The sequence below is a fragment of the Myotis lucifugus genome, unplaced genomic scaffold (genome assembly GCF_000147115.1).
Source record: "Myotis lucifugus unplaced genomic scaffold, Myoluc2.0 scaffold_1, whole genome shotgun sequence".
NCBI lineage: Eukaryota > Metazoa > Chordata > Mammalia > Chiroptera > Vespertilionidae > Myotis > Myotis lucifugus.
Window position 1 is genome coordinate 15,094,253 of NW_005871049.1, and position 13,374 is coordinate 15,107,626.

Consider the following 13,374-nt stretch of genomic DNA (forward strand, 5'->3'; position numbering starts at 1 on the left):
TTTCATAATCAGAAAAAAATTATGTGTAAAGTTAGCTTATTCACATTGTACTCTGGGGATGTTAAACAGCACCATTATTCTTTCTGAGAAAACCCCAAATTTCCTTTCAAGGGGGAAAAAATAAGGTTTATACAAAAATTATATAACCAGACTCTGGTTGGCACCCTATTGAAAGAATTTTCTTTGAGTGACTTTCATGATCCAAAATATTAATTCAGCACATTTCAATTTTCTCTGCTCTGGGTGGTGCATTAATTTCCTCTCGCTGACTTCCAGGGAGCTCTGAGCATGAAGGAGCCATCCAGGGAGAGGCGCTGAAGCCTGGCCTCGTAGGTGCTCAGCATCTCCTGCCCTGGTTCTCTCCATGGTTTGTATAGCGCAGGGTTCCTTTTGGCCAGGAAAGCATTTGTTTATGAAGTTTTCCTTAAAATGCCTGCGGATTTTTAAAAGAAAACTTCTTTAGAGAAAAAGCATGCAGGAGGTTTTCATAACACAAAACCTTTGAGAAAATGGAAAGGTTTTACATAATCATTTGCTTCTTTTAATCAGAGTAATGTTGCTTATCCAACTTGGGACAGGCCTCTATTTTTTTTAAGGTTCTTTTAAAATGGGTAGCCACTAAAAAATTATTCTGTTTGTAAAATAATTAAAATCCCAGCTTTTTCACTGCCTTAAGGACTTTCTTCTTTATACTTGTTAGCTCTGCTAATTCAGGTAATAGTATAAAACCCAATTTAACAGTTACATATTGATGAGTTAAAGTTAAAAGTTAGGTTCTTCTAGTTTTCATAGTTTACCCCCAGCTCCCAAAGGAATTATGATTAGGGAATAACAAGCACTATTTCTCTAAATATATGATTCAATATTTTCTCTTTAACATTATCAGCATGACACTAGACATGAAAATCTGATTTTGCCAGTGGATTTAAAAAAAATATTTTTTATTGATTTCAGAGAGAAGGGAGAAGGAGAGAGAGATAGAAACATCAATGATGAGAGAGAATTATTGATCATCTGCCTCCTGCACACACACACACACACACACACACACACACACACACACACACTGGGGATCAAGCACATGCCATTGACCAGAATTGAACCCAGGACCCTTTAGTCCGAAGGCCAATGCTTTAACACTGAGCCAAACCAGCTAGGGCTAGTGGATTTTAATTTAGTAATGAAGTAATGGTAAAACAAAAAAATTCCCAGGTAGTTTTAGATTAGACAATTACTTGTCTATATTTTTAAAGACCACTTATCTCTGTGTTATTTTATTTGTTGTGTGCATGGGCCTCACCTCCATCTAAACAGCATGAGTGAAATGGTATTGGTTAAGAAAGTATGAGCAGGCCAGGGCATCTTTCACACCTCTGTGAGATACTCTTCCCTTGAGAGTGGGTGGGACCTCTGACTTGCTTCTAACCAATAGAATACAGCCAAGATGACGAGATGTACATGATGACATCTATGTGATTACATCACATAGCAAGATTGTAATGGCCACCTTGAGAAGACACCCTCCCTCCCTTGCTGGTTTTAAATAAGTAGCTGCTGTGTGGTAAGATGACCCATATCCAGGGCCATGTTATTAGCAACTGAAGAGGGCTTCTGCCCAACAGTCAAGAAGAAATGGAGGCTTTCAGTCCAACAGCCTATAAGAAACTGAAAGCTGCCAATGACCACAGGAGCCTGAAAGCAGACCCTTCCCCCACTCTTGCCTTAGTTGAGACCGGAACCCCAGCAACCACCTTCATAGCAGCATCGAGGGACACTGAAGCTGAGCCTGTACTTCTAACTCACAGAAACTATGAGACATAAAGGTGGGGTTTTTTAAGCTGCTAAGATTGTGATGATATTGTTATGAAGCATATATAATTAATAGAGAGGATGTAGTCAATGAGAGGAATGCCAAACCAGAGGTAACCATAAAGCACAGGGTGTTATCTCAGAAGGCGGTGGGGGAGGTGTGGGGAAGGAAAGGGTCAATGGAAATGAAGACAATATGGAAAAACAGGCTGAGTTGTCTGTTCCACAAAGATCAAGATGTTATATACGCAATGAACTTCAGGCTTAAAGATGTATGATAAAGCAGGCACCGAGGACTCTCAGCAGTGCCTATACTGAAAGGTGTGGTCTCAGATTGGCAATGAGAAGGTGAGCACAATGCAGGGACGTCTGTGTTTAGGGTAAAACTATAACATAGCTTTTGGAATCAGCACAGTGAACTGACTGAGCATGGTCTTTGGACATGTCTGTGTTTGCACCAAGCTATGTGGCCAGGGTAAGTTTCGTCAGCTCGCTGAGGTTTTGTTTCTTATGTAAAATGTATCTATTTCATTGTAGGGTTGCTACAATGATTAAATGAGATGATATATGCACCTGGCATAAAGTAAGGGCTTAAAATATCTTCTTCGTACTTTAAGATTTTTCTTATTGATTTTTAGTTAGAGGAAGGGGGAGAGAGAGAGGGAGAGAGGGAGAGAGAGAGAGAGAGAGAGAGAGAGAGAGAGAGAAATTGGTTGCCACTGTTTCCTGCACGCCTGCTACTGGAGGTCAAGCCCACAACCCGGGCATGTGCCCTGAGCAGGAATTGAACCAGCAACCTTTCGGTGCACAGGGCAATGCTCAACGAACTGAGCCACAATTACCAGGGCATCAAATACACTCTTTCTACTGACTTTTTACACAAGAAACTTCATGTCACAAAAATAATTGAGCAAATGAATTCAAAGACTAGAGGGAAATGCCACATAGGTGTTGAAGAAAGAAAGCTCTTAGAAGAACCTATATGAAAAAAATAGCCATTCACTTATACAAATAGAATAGCACAAAAGGACATGAGAGATGCATTACATCTCAGAGGGCATAAAGAAAGAGGAAAGTGCTAGTTTTAAAAGAAATAAGATAAGGCTAGAATCTAGCCTTATAATACCGGCTCTTACACAAAATACCAACTTCTGCACATGGGCCACGAAGTTTCAATCGCACTGTACGTGCGTGCCCGCACGTGGTATTTTGGGTTGGTCCCACATGCAGAGCCTTTTACTTTTTCAGGTTGAAAATAAAACCATTCTTACTCAGGTGTATATTAATCATGTTAAGCTATTCTTTAAAAGCAATAAACAATGCACATGTGGTGATTAGAAAAGAATTATTTTTCATAGGAAAATAAAGTCTGACTCCATATGTTTTGGATTCATTCTCCCAAAAATAAACCCACAATTCCTCATTCCTTTACCAAAAAGGAAAAAATAATCATCTGTTTTAAAGAATATGGAATCCTGACATTTTGGTTAATTTACATTTATAACTCTCCAAATATATTTCAAGAACTGGTTAATATTTGAGAATATGTATTTCAGATATTTTAAGTAGGAAAAAAACACACATTTTATGTAAGGTAAACAAACCAAAACACCAAAAGTTGAATCTTGAGGAACCTATGGTTTTATGACACACACGTAGATTTTAAAGTCAGAAAGCTTTCTCTTATATCCAACATTTATTCTAAATTTATGCATGTGAAAATATATGTAATGTCTACAAAATGCCCAGGTGTTTACAACATTTAATAAATGAAAATGTTTGCGGAACTTCAGGCCCTTGGGTAGGACATAAAATTTAGACATATTTCCAACAAAGAACTGAAGAACTTCTTTATAAGTAAGCCACTCATTTTGAAAATAAGTGGATACCTGCTATTCATGAATTTTAAAATAAGGCAGACTCTGTGGTCTCAAACCACACCACACAAATAATTTTTTAATTATATCAAATTCTATCAAATCAGATATATGGTTGCCTTACATGTAATGGTTTCTTTGGTCCTAAAATTTAATGGCTAAATTTTTGTTTCAGTCTGTGAGAACATTCTTTCACAAGTATATCTGTCCCCTTCCAGACCATGTAACCACAAGACTATTGCAAATCCACATTTTTAACTACCAGATAAAGGTTTTTATAACATACCATTTTTCCAGGGCAATTATTTATAAGATAAATAATATTTTAAATGTTTATTTGAAAATGTTTAAATGAGCATATATTTAGGTTTGATGTAACTGTTTTCATATTGAATTTCTCTTTTATATTTTAAAGAAATGGTTTTGCCAGATTGTTAAATTGTCGCAATTGCGCACAGCTTAGTATCTTTAAGGATTAGTTCTATATCTTGATTAAGGTGGCCTGTATTGAATAAATAAGTCTTAGCATTTTTACGTTACTGTTGAATTAAACACATCTAGAAATAGAGCATGTTTTCATTCAATCATTAGTAAACATTCATTTGCATAGGTTGTTTTCGTGGATTAGTTGCCAAACATGTAGTTAAATGATACATAGATACTCATTGAGGAATTAAACTTTCCTACAGGGTGGTCTTGATATGAGTCAAAGCCAGAAAAGTAATGCTTAGTTTCCAAAACACCTAATGCACACAAAAGTAATTAATTCTATAGCTGTGTGGGCTTTCAATTCTGTGAATTTATAATGTCTTCCACATTTTATTAATTGTTTACATAGCTAAGGTATTATACTTTCTTACATCATTTACGTAGGGTTGAGATACAAATGAGTTAATTTAATTGATGTAATCATTAATTACTGAATCATCTCAGTTGTGATGGCTCTGTTTATGAGGTAATTTCATGATGCCACTGTTTTCCATTATTTTATAATTAAGTCCCATTTCTGCACACCCTCTGGTCCCATTAACTCACCCTTCCAATTCCATCGAAGGAAAACGTATTAGCCAATTACACACTGCAGCTGATTCAGGTACAGTATTATAAGAAATTGACATTTACTAAGGAAAAACTCTAGCACATACTATAAAAATAACAGTTTAAGTCACTACCAGTAAATGAGGCTATTTAAAAAAAAGTTTTAATTGACAAGATTCAATTCCAAGAGACACAACTCCCAGCCATCACAAGAAATCTTCACAAGATACTCCTGATGCAATGCCCAGGGGTCTCCATCCCAATTCAGTCTCTCTCACTGACACCAGCTGTAGTCAATGTGCAGAGTGAGGATGTTCAAGGGCACACCCACAGTCTTGGAGACTCAAACACACATTTGAGATGCAAGGCCGGCTGCACAAAAGGGGCTGGTGATAGTGGCCATCACAGCCCCTGCAACTGTGGCCAGAGACAGTGAGTGCTGCAGATAGATTCCACCTAATTCAGACATGATCCCATCATTCCATCATGATTCAGACATGATTAAGGACCAATTGTAGGCACTTAGTAAAGGCCAGCTATTTGTCAGGAAACCAGGTAAATGCCACCTGCTAATTGGTGCTGCTGCTCTTAGGGAATTTATATCTAGCAATAAAATTGTATGCAGTTCAATAAGTAAATATAATATGTAAAGTATAAGAAATGAGGCATAATTAATATGTAGTCTCTAAAAGTTATTTTATAATGAATTATATATAGCAAAATAGTTATAATGAATTATGAAGGAATTAAATGTAAACAGAATAAAATTAATTATAGAATTACAATTCTATTTCATATGATTTAATGAGTTAAAAGACAGTTATTTACATCAACATAGTAACTTTAAGAGTAAATATCATGGAAGGAAGCTTGAAAAGGCAACACAGCCTAACCAAACTATATATATTTTTTGGAAAATTTATAATCAATACATTTTAAAATATGACTTTGCTCATGACACCGAAACAAAAAGGTAACTATGTGAGATGATGGATGTGTGATTGTGGTAATCATTTCACAATATACAGTAAATCCTCACTTAACATCATTAATAGGTTCTTGGAAACTATGACTTTAAGTGAAACAATGTATAAACAAATCAATTTTCCCATAGACTAATTAGATATAAACAAGAGTTAGGTTCCTACAGCATATTTATGATCACAAAACATCACCAAACTTGTAAATAAAGACCCAAAACACTTCTAATATTTAAACTGTGAAATAAATGTGAGCTATATGTACATTTAAAAAAGATGAATAAAAACAAGACCATTATTTTCCAACCAGGTTGGTGCCCGTTCAAGGTTATAAACTGAGCATATAAATTTATCTCTTCTCACTCCTCAGACCCCATTAAAATAGGAATCTACCAGTTCAAAGGGGAGGGGTAAGTAGAGAATAGTGAGAAAAACATGAGGGAGTTTATCAACAGATGAACTATTTCAACACAGTTCTAGAAGATGGAAGGCGAGTGGAGGAGTGAAGCAGACTAGGAAAAGACAAAACCCAGAATAAATATGAAGAGGCCGCAGCTCAGGAGGGCGCCATTCTAACCCTTCAGAAGTTGGAAGGGGTTATAGGCTCGGCGATGCCAGGTGTGATGGGCAGCAGCGTTCAGCACAGGGCTGAAAACAGAAGCGTTTATTGAAAAGTCTGCTGCTGATTTCCCCATCCTTACATTCAGAATACACAGCAGCCAGGTGTTACCCTCTAGGCAAAAAAGTAGAAGAAGGGATTTTTTGTGTGTTTTCTAAATAAGTTTAACACACTGTCTAGCATAAACAAAAGAAGTAACTGTTGCTGTTGGAGCACAAGTTAAAAAACATTCTGAGAGCCGGGGTTCCCCAGGGGAATGGCAGAGCTGGGAAGAAGACCTGGGCATGGCTCTGGAAAAAAAAGGTGGTGGACAGAGCTCTATGGGCTTGGTGCCAGAAGGGGAAATGTAATTAGGATCAATACTCATAACGAAGGGCAAACATGAAAAATGACTGTAAGAAACTCCTGCCCGACTACTGTGTGAGGGTGAAGATTATATGAAGTTGTGTATCCCCACTGACTTGGTGACTGAGCCTCTTAGGACCTATTCTATGGTGCAATTCATGTTCTGGAGGTCCCATGGGATCAGGCTGAAGCCAGGCTCTGCTTACATCTTTAGCTTCATCCTTACGTAGCTTTCTTCCCCTGCTCCCAAGAGTACTCCTTCAGTAAATTGCTTGCTAAGGTTCCCTGTCCTGGGCTCTGCTTATCGACAGCCTGACCTAAGTCAGGGAACAAGAGGGAGGCTGGAAGGCAAGGATGAGCTAGCGGACTGCTTCTTCCTTCCTACCTGCTCTTCTGTCCGCACCACCTGGCAATGAGGCCTTATCTTTGTTATGAATTAAATTGTGTCCCTCCCCCCCCCCAAAAAAAAGGTGTCAAAGTTCTAACCCCCAGTACCTATGAATGTGACCTTATGTGAAAATAAGGTCTTTGCAGATGATGGAGTTTTACTGAAGTGGATCTTAATCCACTGTGACTGATGTCCTCATCACAAGAGGAAGTGAAGGCACAGGGACAGGCCTGCACAGAGGGAATAGGAAGTGAAGATAGTGAGAACACCATCTACAAAACAAGGAGCGGAGCCCCTGATGCTACCAGTGTGAGCAGGGAGGCCCAGAACAGATTCTCCCTCATATTCCTCAGAAGAACACAACCCTGCCCACGTTTTGATTTCAGACTGTGGCCTCCAGAGCTGAGAGGGAATACATTCCTGTTGCTTTAACCACCTAGTTTGTGGTGCTTTGTAATGGCCACTGAGGACACACACCCCGACAGTGGCAGTTGTTTCCAGTTTCGAGTTTTCTTCCAGCACTCCCATAATCAACTTGCTTCGCCAGCTTGGGGGTATGCGCACCAGTGGGGCAGCCGCCCCATCTCTTCCGACCCATGAGGGCTCTCCTATCAGCTTCCATTAGCCCTTGTTCCTCAGGGCCCAGGGGTGGGAGCTGCTCCCTGCGGTTACCATTGTACTTCAGCGTTCTCTTTTTGCTTTTTCAGTTTCCCGATACCCATTTAGCCAATTCCTCTGCTTAATTAATTTGCTCCGTGGAAATAGGAAATAGCAGAGTCTCTTTATTCCTGACAAGACCCTTGAGTGATCATTTCATTCATAGTAAAAGCCAAAGTCCACAACATAGCTTACAAGATTCTATGCCAGCCACGCCCCTGGCTCCTTCTTTGCCCTCATTTCTTGTCATTTCCTCTGTCACCCACCCTGCTCCAGCCACATGGGTCCCTTTACTAACCCGTAAACATGCCAAGCATGCTTGCTTCGTGGTCTTTGACTTGCTCCTCCCTGTGCTTGCCAACATCCGAAAGCAAGTGTCCTGTTGCTTCCAGTTTCTGCCCTAATTCCCATGCCCTAGTCTGTGCCCATACCTCTGTCAACACCTTTCCTGACAATGTGCGGTCATGTACTGCTTGACGACCATCAGTTGATGACTGGCCGCACACACAACAGTGGTCCAGTAAGATTATAATAGAGCTGAAAAATTCCTATCACCTAGTGACATCCTAGCCATGGTAATGTCATCATGTCTGTCACAGCGCAAGGTATTAGTCGTGTGTCTGGTGACACTGGTGTACACAACCTATGGCGCTGCCAGGTCATTAAAAGTACAGCATGTACAGTCTGTGCGTCCATGATACTTGATAATGATCAGCGACTATGTTACTTCTTTATGTGTTTCCTATGATATACTATTTATTGTTGTTTTAGAGTGTACTCTTTCTACTTCTACCAGTAAAAAAAAAAAAAGTTTTCTGTGTGATGGTGGCAACAACTTTATTCATCCGGCGTTTATCGCGTCTCTTGATTGCATCGTTTTCTCTTGTGCTTGATTTAAGCTCCTGTTGTTTTGTACAGTGACATGCTGCAGAGGCCTATAGCCTAGGAGCAACAGGCTAGACCATTTAGCCTAGGTGAGTAGTAGGCTATCCCCACTCGGTTTGCATACATGCACTCTATGTACATGCACACAACACGTTTCTCAGAACATATCCCCAGTGGTAACCAGTGTATACCTGTAATAACTACATATAACATTTTTCTCCCAACCCCCGCACTCTCCTTCCCCATGACCTCTTTTCTTTGTAGCACTCATCCCTGGCAGACTGTCTGTTACTTTTCTTCCCCAATAGCACGTGAGCTCCACGAGACAAGTCGTGTTCACTGCTTTGTCCCCAGTGCCCAGAGCAGGGTCTGGCACACGGCAGGTACCAACTTTTGAAAGACAATGAATAACTGGAAGAAAAAATAACGCTACCAGCAGCCCTAATGTTGTGTCACTGTGTTTGAATTACAACCAGTCTCTAATTTTAAAAGATGTATATTTATTCTTTGGTTTTGTTTGCTGCCCTTACTCTGCAGAATCACGCTTGATAGCAATGGCTCCTGAAATTCCTTAGTGATAATGTGTGGTGTGTCTTCCTTTCTGTTTAACAATTTAAAATGTCATGATGCAAATATTTCCTCCATTTCTAAACCTTTAAAAAGTATTACGTCAAACAAGATTGGCCAGTCAGCAGCGTTTATTGGGAGGCTGGCACTGTAGGATGAGACTGAACTAGACTCTTTTCTGGGTTCACCAAAGAAGAAGGAAATGTCATTCCTGTTTTGGTGGAGCTTACCATCTCATGGGTATTCGACTCCCATGTATGAAAAAAATCTGAGTCATCAACGCTGCACAAATGAAAATATAGAACATAAGTGCTGGTTAGATGAGATGCAAGGGCTGAAATGCTATTTGAACTTGAATAATTCCTAGAAATTGAGTAAAAAGCCAGAACTTAAAAATCTATAAGTAGCCGTAACCGGTTTGGCTCAGTGGATAGAGCGTCAGCCTGCGGACTGAAAGGTCCCAGGTTCGACTCTGGTCAAGGGCATGTACCTTGGTTGCGGGCACATCTCCAGTAGGGAGTGTGCAGGAGGCAGCTGATCAATGTTTCTCTCTCATCGATGTTTCTCTCTATCTATCTCCCTTCCTCTCTGTAAAAAAATCAATAAAAATATATATTTTAAAAAAAATCTATGAGTATAGGGTAGGAAAGAAGAAAGGGTACTTGTAAAAGGAAATGACAAATACATGAGTATAACTTTTTATTAGTTACCTAGTCTATAATCCACACTATGAACTTGGCTTGTAGCCTCTCCTTTCTTAGTTATCGAGTGTATTCTGTACTTTCCCTTTAATGTATCACATTCTATTTTGAATTCTAATGCTTCTGTACTCTAAATGGCAGGGTGGAGTCACTTCATAAACTCCTTCTGACTCTTCTCAGGTCTCTGCTGAAATTTCATTTTCACAGAAAGGCTTTTTCCAGTCACTTAATCTGAAATAAGTGTGCCTTGATATTCTCCATCTTGGCATTTTTTTATAACTCTTACCACAAGTCATAATCATAAATTTATGAACCTATCATCTGACTTCCTTACTAGATTATTAACTACCTAGAGGCAGGGTGTTTGTATTTTTTTTCATTACTGTATATAAATTGCTTAGCACAGTCCCTGACACTTAATATATATTTGTAGAAATGGAATGAAATACTGTATATTTCTGTGAAGTCCAGAAATCCATATACAAAACTGATTGCAATAACCCAAATAATTTTATTTTAAACATTTACCAAATTTAGGTTGTGCTAACTTCTGATACATAGAAATATGTATCAACATACTATAAGTGTGTGCATATATAAATATATACATACATAATTCATATACATGGTAATATTTGGACCTTTACCAATTCAATTTCAACTGTGTCAAATATTTCATCTTTTACAATAATCCTAAAATGTTCAAGAGAACCTTTAATCTATCTGAAGTAAGGAATATAATCCTGGCTAGGACTGGTGTATGGGGGTGGGAGGGTCCTAGTTGCTCCTAACCCGTACAGGGCGCCTTGGTGCAAATCAGAAGGAGCCGCATTGCCTGGGCAGACACCATGCACCAGTCCAGTCTGCTTGGTGAGTGGAACTCAGCAGGATGTCAGCTCCCATTGGCTGCCTCAGCCAGGTGCCCTTGTTCATGGCACCGCCTGCATATAGGTGGCAGGCAGTCCTGGATGGGGCTGCTCAGTGCTGGTGTGAGCAGAACATGGAGATCTGGCCATCCCCGTGCAGCTTGCTTTTTAAAAAGACTGATTTAATTTGTCTGGATGATTCTGGCCGGGTAGGGGTCCCTTCTTCTTCTCACCACTTCTGATGATTTAGCTGAAGAAGGCCACTCTTCATGTTCAAGTGTGCAGAAGGCTGTGCAGCCTCCAAGTGGGCTTCAAGGTTTAATCTTAGGAAATAACCAATGTTGATTCTTGATTCCTAGACAATTATGCTGTCAAGCTGACTATAGGTGAACTTTGCAATTTCCCTCTGCAAAATCAAGAATTAGAAGTTAGTTCATGTGTATACCGCTGCTTAGTGACTATATGGAAATTTTATCAGTGGCGCTGAGAATAAGCTCCGCTACTCATCACTGACCCGATGTATTGACCATCGTGATGGTCTCATTTCTGTAACCCTTTCCAAACTCTCTCTTGAAACTTAGGATCATGGGTTATAACAGCTTCATAATTTTTTTAAAACCAAAATTAATTTACCTTTAAGTGTCCTTAGTCTCTAAGTACAACCATAAGGAAGGCCTGTTTTGAAACTACTAAGATGGATTCATCCCTTAGAGCAGTGGTTCTCAACCTTCTGGCCCTTTAAATACAGTTCCTCATGTTGTGACCCAACCATAAATTATTTTCGTTGCTACTTCATAACTGTAATGTTGCTACTATTATGAATCGTAATGTAAATATCTGATAGGCAGGACGGTCTTAGGCGACCCCTGTGAAAGGGTCGTTCGACCGCCAAAGGGGTCGCGACCCACAGGTTGAGAACCACTGCCTTAGAACAAGAGCTCAAACCACTGAAATATAATTTTAGAAATATTTTTATTTTGAAAAAAAGAAAACCCACTAAGCTGATATTTGGGTATAGAGCCTTGGATAGTGGAATACAACCTAGATTAGGCCCCTGGGTCCTGGTTTTTAAACAACCTAATTAGATGCGATTGTGTGATTCAGTCTTGATGGGATTCATCTCCAGATCTATTTGTTAAATAATAGTTTAAAGTCTTTATTACTTTATGCTTTATTTTATATTAGAAATCCCCAAATCAGGGAAAATGTCAGATAAAGCATCTGTGGATCAGAAGACACATTTGGGATCACATGTATACCGGAGTCATGCTGTCCTACAGCCCCTGGGAGAAAGGGTCAGTTTGTTATAGGGGGCCCTAACTGAGCTCAGGACTGGACCAAATATTCCAACAGATTCTTTTCAGAGATTCCAATTGGTTACCGTGTGTGTGTGTGGCGGGCGGAGGGGGGGGGAGGGGGTGGAAGCTCCACTCCTAAATCTGGACCCTGAAGTGAAAGGGCAGAGAAGCCTTATCTAGCCCCAGCACCCACTTTAACTAACAGGAATTAGTTCCATCCGTTATCCATCTCCACCGTCACCAACTTTCATGTTAGTTCGGTGAAATTCATGTCCCAGAAGTGAAGCAAATCCAAATATGGCGAACATTTCCTCCATTGCCAAAATGGGAAAACTGCCTTATCTCCTCTTCAAGATCCCTCTACCAGAAAATCGTCTCCCCTCTTAAACACCCAAGCGGCAGGAAGCACACCTTTTGTGTGCCATGCCTATAATGCCAGCTTGCAGGGATCCTGAAAATGTCAAGCCATCCCTCTTGATAGCATGGAGATCTTTTCAGAAACACTTTCTTCAGGCAGACTCTTAACTGGGGAAAGTTTCGCTTATTTAGGTACACGGGACATATGGGGCGCCCCGCTTCTGGACATCCGCGAACCTGCTGGCAATTCGTCCTTCAGAACTAATGCCTCGGTACTGACACCCCGGGGGAACTCTCCCCGGGGTTTTTTTTTTTTTTTCATTGAAAATGAAGCTGATTCTCGGCCAGTTTCTTCGCCTCTCCTTCACCTGGAGCTGGGGAACCTGCGTGCCTGCGTTCCCGGGGATCGCCAGCGGGGCCTGGCAGAGTTCCAGGGCACAGGTGGGGCCCTCCCGGGGGCGCCCCGGGCCAGCCCGCCCAGGTGGGGCAACCCTCCCGCGGGCGGACTCCGCCGTGCACCCCACTCCACCCCACCTCGCGCGCGCGCTCGTGCCGTTTCGGGAGCGCGCGGGACCTTAGCGAGGATGGGCACCGGTCCCGGGACAGTCTTCAAACCCGTTCAGCCCGGCGGCTCGCAGCACCTGGGTGGCACCGCCTCTCAATCAGACCCCCAGGAAGATCCTTACGGACTCGAGCTTCACGTTGAAAATGACCCGGGAACAGGGGTGTCCGTGCGAGCCAGGAGAGGAAAGGGGCCGGGGCTCCCTCCCACCACCTCCAGCTACTCAGCTCGTCCTCCTCCCGGGGCGAGGGGCGGGCCGGGCCGGGGCCCGGGTGGGGAGGCTCCGAGAGGGGCCCTCCCTTCTCACCTCCCGCGGCCCGCTCCTACTCACTTTCTCTCGGAGCCTCGGCTCGGCCGCCTTAGCCCGGGTCGCGCAGCGGGGCCGCGGTCAGGAGAAAGGAGCCGGCGGGACTCTCGGGGCCGCG

At 41.5% G+C, this 13,374-nt stretch overlaps 1 long non-coding RNA gene across 1 annotated transcript; it reads right to left on the reverse strand.

The window, feature by feature from the left end:
- Window positions 1-9,851: 9,851 nt before the first annotated feature.
- LOC106697107 lies at window positions 9,852-13,374 on the reverse strand. Its single transcript, XR_001348135.2, has 2 exons — window positions 13,281-13,374; window positions 9,852-11,138 (listed from the first exon to the last, which is right to left on the reverse strand). It is a non-coding gene; the product is annotated as an uncharacterized LOC106697107 (long non-coding RNA).